The sequence below is a fragment of the Marmota marmota genome, unplaced genomic scaffold (genome assembly GCF_001458135.2).
Source record: "Marmota marmota marmota unplaced genomic scaffold, marMar, whole genome shotgun sequence".
NCBI classification, from domain to species: domain Eukaryota; kingdom Metazoa; phylum Chordata; class Mammalia; order Rodentia; family Sciuridae; genus Marmota; species Marmota marmota.
The window spans coordinates 26,598,848-26,605,127 of NW_026000240.1; positions in this window are offsets into that span (position 1 = coordinate 26,598,848).

Below are 6,280 nucleotides of genomic sequence, written 5' to 3' on the forward strand. Positions count from 1 at the left end.
GCGGCCCCAGCAACATCTAGCTGATTGGCTCCTCGGCCCCAGCAACATCTAGCTGATTGGCTCCTCTGCGGTGATGCTCATTGGACTGTTTCCCTGCCCTTTCAGACCACGGAGCTGCTCATTGGGGGACTTTTTTTGGCTCCGCCCACGTGACCCAGCCAATCGGCCTCAAGAGCAGGAGGATTGTGGGAGGTGGAGAGAAGCTTGTGTGGGAGAGAGAGGCTTGTGGAAAGCCGGTGGTGGCAGTTGAGGCTCTGAGGATTTTTCCTGAGAGGCTGTTTTGTTTGGCGTGTGTGGTTCTAAAAATAAAGTTAGTTTCTTTTGACAAGTGGCTCCTGATTGTGCCCAGCCAGACTGCGGCATGTGCTGAACAACTTTCCTCCACCACATCCTTCTGCTATGATGTTTCTACCCTGGAGCAGCAGATCATGAACGGAATGTCTGAAACCGAGAGACAAGATAAATCTTTCCTCTTCTAAGTTGTTCTTGTCAGGTATTTTGATCACAGTGACAAAGAGTTGGCTAACGTGCTTAGTAACCAGAAAGACAAAGTATAGGGGTACTTAAGCATCCTAAGATTTAGAAAAAAATGCACACCACACACACACACACACACACTTTGTATATCTTTCTGAACTATTTCTTACAACTGCATGCGAATCTAGAATTGCCTTAAAATGAAAATTTTGAGAAAAAAAATTTACTAATGTGAACATTTAGCAAAGTGTTTTATCTTAAATATATAAATTTCCAAAGGTATACCCTGACTCTCAATAAAATCCTAGGAGCTCAGAGCATAGCTATTCTTTATCATCAATTCCCTGACACTCAAGGCAAGGGACACCAGGTTGTGAAGACTTTATCCTCAACCTCCCATTATTTAAGGAATCAGTCTTCAAACACTGCAATGTTAAGGCCAAAGGCAGGTTTCGAAGTGCTAGTTTTAACCAAATTACCAGATATTTATTAAGGAGCACAAGCAATCTGGCTTGAAAGTGGGGCACCAGCTGTCAAGTAAACAACTTGGGACAGGGAAAATTAATATTTTTTAAGCTACTAACAAACAGCCCCTTCCTGTTGCTACAGGTGAAGTTTAATTTTTGAAGCTGAGAAGCTGTCATTGGGGTAACCAAGTGGGGTTTGCATCCTTGAGTTTCAGCAGGAATTTGTCCTTGGTCAGGTTTCCTTTCTGCTGTCAGGGCCCACTCCGCTGACCTTTTCAGCCATGCAGATTGATAAAGCAATTTCTTCCTTCTTTTTCTGAGAACAGCCCAGAACCAGCCAGTGCTTTGGACAAAGATTGTTAAGTATTCTCTTCACTAATGAAAATTTGGCTTATATCTCAACAGGATTGCCCTCACAAATCAGTTGTTTTAAAACGTGAATTTAAATGTCCTAGTCCATGAAAATTATTGCTTGTTTATGAGAGAATTCCTTTTTTTTTTTTTAAGTCACCAATGCTTATTCCCAGAAGGTTACCAGACCAGCCCTGGCCAGGTGAAACATAAGCCCTAATTACCTTGGCACAATGCAGAGACAGAACCTGGGCTGTGCTCAGCAAGTGCTCCCTTGGCCCATACAGCTGAGACCCCACACTTGAGGCGCTGCCCCTACTGCTGTTTCTGCATCCATCCCAGCAGTCCCAGACCCTGAAACAATCCAAATAGAACAAATGTGGATTTGAACCTCAATTCCACCAGGGTGCAGCTGTGTGACCTTGAGAAATTCACTTTACCTTTCCTGTCTCAAGTTTCCTCATCTGCAAAACAGGTGTAGGAGAATGTTACTTACTAGAGGGGTGCCAAGCAAAAGTTATTCTCTCTTCCTGGCCCCTGCCCTGGGTTGGAGGGTTTGCCATCCTGTACACACAAGCTGCCCTTCAGTCTATCAGAGGGCTGGGCAAAGGCTCCAGCAGCCCAGGTGTCGTCCTTGGAAGACTTCCTTGAAACTGGGGCAGCAGCTTCAAGTAAACGACTTGAAATATGGAAAATTAATATTTTAAGCTGCTAGAAGTAGAGAAATTCCTGCCCATCCTTCCAACGGACACACCAGCAGAATCTGTTCTTAGCAGGCAGTGAGATTTAACAAGTGTGGGGACAGCCTGGAACTCTGCCCAGGGTACAGGGTGGTGACAGGGGTGGAGGATATGGCTCTGAGCCAAGATCCTCCTCACAGATTATATGGAAGATCTTCCCACACTCTGTCCCTCTTCCCTAGCATATAGAGTAGCACTGGCACCAAGGCTGACCTTGGTCTCCTCACATCTAGCAAAAAACATGAAGACCCCTAGAGGGCAGTAGCCTCTGCCCAGTGGGCCACTGTCATTGACCTGCCTGTTCAAACTTCTGTCAGTTGGTCTTCTGGGCCAGAACCAATACCCAGGGCTCTTCTTCTCCCCACGCTCCTGCATCATCCCTCTGCTCCTTGAAAGAAATCTCCCCACACCTCCAGTCCCACCTTTCTCAACACACAGATACTGATCTCTGCCCAGACCCCCTTTACCAGGTCGGAGTGTCCATCCCCAGGTTCCTCTTCCAGAGTGTGCTTTGCTTCTGAGCACTCTCACCCTGCAGTCTTCTCAGGATGACGCCTGGGCTGCTGGAGCCCTTCTCCAGCCACACTGACACACAGAAGAACCTCTGAGGGTAAGTCCCAGCGCTTCCTGAAGCCCATGCATGACAGGGGCAAGGATCTCAAAACCAGTTCCTTCGCCTTGATGAGGAACAAAATGGGGGATGACTTGGGCTCCTGAGTGCACCAATAATCCAGCAGATCTGCAGCTCCACCCAAAGCCACATTCTCTCTCTCCTCTGGGGTCACCCTACACCATCCCTAGCCTCCCCCAGGAGCACTGCCTTCACAAATCACTCACCCGCTCCCCGTCATCTCAGATCTGCTCCTGGGTAACCTGATCTAAAGCACCACACTTACTTGTTACACTCTGATGAGACAGAGGGTTGGTCAGTTCACCACATATGTGTCGTTGGCCATGTATATGCACATCCACATGCACATTCATGTGGAAAGGAGTGTAAGAACAGGCATGTTTGTGTGTAGGTGTGCTGTGAGTTTGCCTGCATTTGTGTGTATGTACAGATGCGTGAGTTTCTGTCTGCAAATGCAGGTGTAGGGGGGGGAGGAGGAAGTAGTAGTGTGTGTTCACATGTTCACACCTGTGTCTTGCTCTCCCACTGGGGGGGTCAAGGGAAGAGGTAGCTTGAAGCATCTGAACACCCCCACAACCCAGAGCCCACACGTTTCCAAGGGTCCTGGATCACAATGGGATGACATTTCACCATAAACACAGCCCCGTTGCTCAGTTAAGTGAACATCAGCTCCATTTCCACACAGAGTCCACTGACACATAAACCAAAGACTTGAGTAAGAGAAGAGTCCTAGGATAAAGGAATCCTGGTGGCCAGGCAGCTGCTCCATTTAATTACTTCCCACACATCTGGGTGCCTGGGAAGCTAAAGCCTGCCCCCCACTACCACCCAGAGGGCTGGAATCACAGTCTTCTACTTGGTTTTGTACATTTAGGTCCATAGCTTCTCCTCTCTGCCTCGGTTTCCTTGTCTTAAAATGAGAATTAAATATTGTGATAATAGTGTATTTACTATATTAATTTGCTATAGCTGCCATAACAAAGTACTAAAGCTGAGTGCCTTTAACAACAGAGAGTTATTGTCTCAGGGATCCAGACAGTTTAAATCAAGGTGTTAGCAGGGTCGGTTCCTTTGAAGGGCCATGAGGGAAGGCTCTTCCAGAACCCTCTCCTTGGCGTATAGATGGCTGCCTCTCCCTGTGTCCCTTCACATCATCTTCCCTGAATGTATATCTTCATGTCTATAGTTTCCGTTTTTACAAGGACACCATTCATATTGAATTAGGGCCCACCCTAATAACCTCACTTTAACTTGATAACCTCTGTGAAGACCCTACTTCCTAATAGGGTCACATTCTAAGGGTTAGGACTAGGAATACAATCAACCCCTCACACCTGCCCATAAGGTTATTATGTGGATTAAAATGAGTTAGTTCTTATAAAGTGTTTAGTTCAGTACCAGGCAAATAGGAAAAATTTTTCTATAATGATAATGATGACAATTATGTAAACTTCCTAACTTTCAAGTCCTGTAACTAAAAAAAAAAAAAAAAAGTAAAGTGATCACTAAGTGATTCTGAGACAAAGTATAAAAAAACTTCATAAAACAGAAAAGGGGACCGGGTACGGTGGCACACACCTGTAATCCCAGTGGCTTGGGGGGCTGAGGCAGGAGGATGGCAAGTTCAAAGCCAGCCTCAGCAAAAGCAAGGCACTAAGCAACTTGTTGAGCCCCTGTCTCTAAATAAACACAGAATAGGGCTGGGGATGTGGCTCAGTGCCGCTGAATTCAATCCCTAGTACCCCCCAAAACACATACACACACAAACACACACACACACACACACACAAAAGGTGAAAGAGAATACAGAATCTATCCAAAAGTGTTTACTCTCTGGTTATTGCCAGACCAATTTCCACAAATTTAAGAATCATTTCGGCCTACTTTGTGCAAAGCAAAACTGAAGAGGTGGGCAAAATGAACTTACCTTTAAATAATTCTTTTAACGAATGTCTATCACATCTGCAAGACACACTTCCCACAGATACCACACGGGAGCTCACAATAAACAAGCAAAATCAACCACAGTTGGCAAATCATCAGCAAAGACAGGACATGGGGCCTTGCCTCAAGGAACCTCTCTTTTCATTAACTCGTTCTCTTAGATCACAGAACCAGAGAGAAAGGAGAGGCGATCTTTGAATGCACTGTTCAATTTAAGGCTCAGGGGAGTTTCCAGGATAAATACTACAATTGTGTGTTTATATTGTGCAGGTCAATCAGGAAGCCCTGCATGCACGCAGGCCAAGAGAAAATGGAAGTGACTTCCCTGGGGACCCCTGGCAGGAATACAGAGGCTAGGTTTGCTGAATGAGCCTCCCAAGCATGGTGTCCAGCAGAGACCCTGGAACTGAATCCCAGTGTGCTCCACCCCACAGAGCAGCTTCTCTCACTGACCAGCACTTCTAGTTTTCCCCTGCAGGCCTGGGAACAGCAGCTGCACCCACAGGCCAGGCCAGAGGTCACTGTGGCCTCAGCTTTCAAAGGGTTGGTTGACTGTAAGTGCAGTTACTTAATGTAATGCAACTATTATTGTAAATAGACTTTTCTAGGACTTGGATAAATATTGCATCAGACATATTTGTCTCTAACAGAAAATATCACCAACAGTTTCAAAATATGCAGACATTTATGATTTGGAAATGAGAAGATAGGAGAAAAGTGATTTTAGAGTCAATATGCAGCCTAATTATGCTATAGGAGAACCATGAATTTTCTCCATCCACGCTCCTATCCTGAATAGTTAGTTGCTCTTGGTCCTTACATTTGCATAATGGTGGTCACTGGTTACACCATCTCTTGCCCATTTTTCTCCTCCAAACTAGGGGTGTTATTTTCTGGTTTCCTCATCCACTGCTTGTCTTTTCTGCTCCTCTATCATTGGCTTACACAATTTCCTATACTAAATTCCTTCTGTTGCAATAACTGAAGTATATTTTTCTCAGTTAAAACCCACTGCCATATGGCTAAAGCAATAACAAATTCATACCCTTAGGGAGTTAGGCTTTAAAGCACATGCTTATGGCAAACATAAAGGTAGAAATTTTTAAATGAAAAGTAGTTAATAAGATCATATTGAAAATAAGGCATAGTAATCATGCGACAATGGCAGTCTCCTTAACAATGAGAAAGTAGAAGAGGGTGGCATCCCTTTAAGTTGGTTCTATACAAGGCCCCTGGGCAGGGGATTAAGGGGGTCATTTCAGCCTGTGTTCCCCTCACTTTTCTTTGCACCCTATGTGGGGCTATTCTCCCAAGGAAAAGGCTCTTTTTATAACTTGCCCAAAGATTCCCCAAAGTTGCCTCGAATGCCCACAGGCTAGCCTTGGGCTAGTCTTGGCTCCATCCAGAGTTTCCAATAGTCATGGCAGCCAGGAGGAAGATGAAGAGGAACATGAAATAACAACAGAGCCTAAAATGCTGCCAACCTGAACCCTGAAGAGCTTTGTTCAAGATTTTTAATTTCCCAAGAACACAGGGGAAAGGATGTTGAAGAAGGAGGCTCAAAAAGGAAGGAGGAGGAGGAGGAGGAGGAGGAGGAGGAGGAGGAGGAGGAGGAGGAGGAGAAGAAGAAGAAGAAGAAGAAGAAGAAGAAGAAGAAGAAGAAGAAGAAG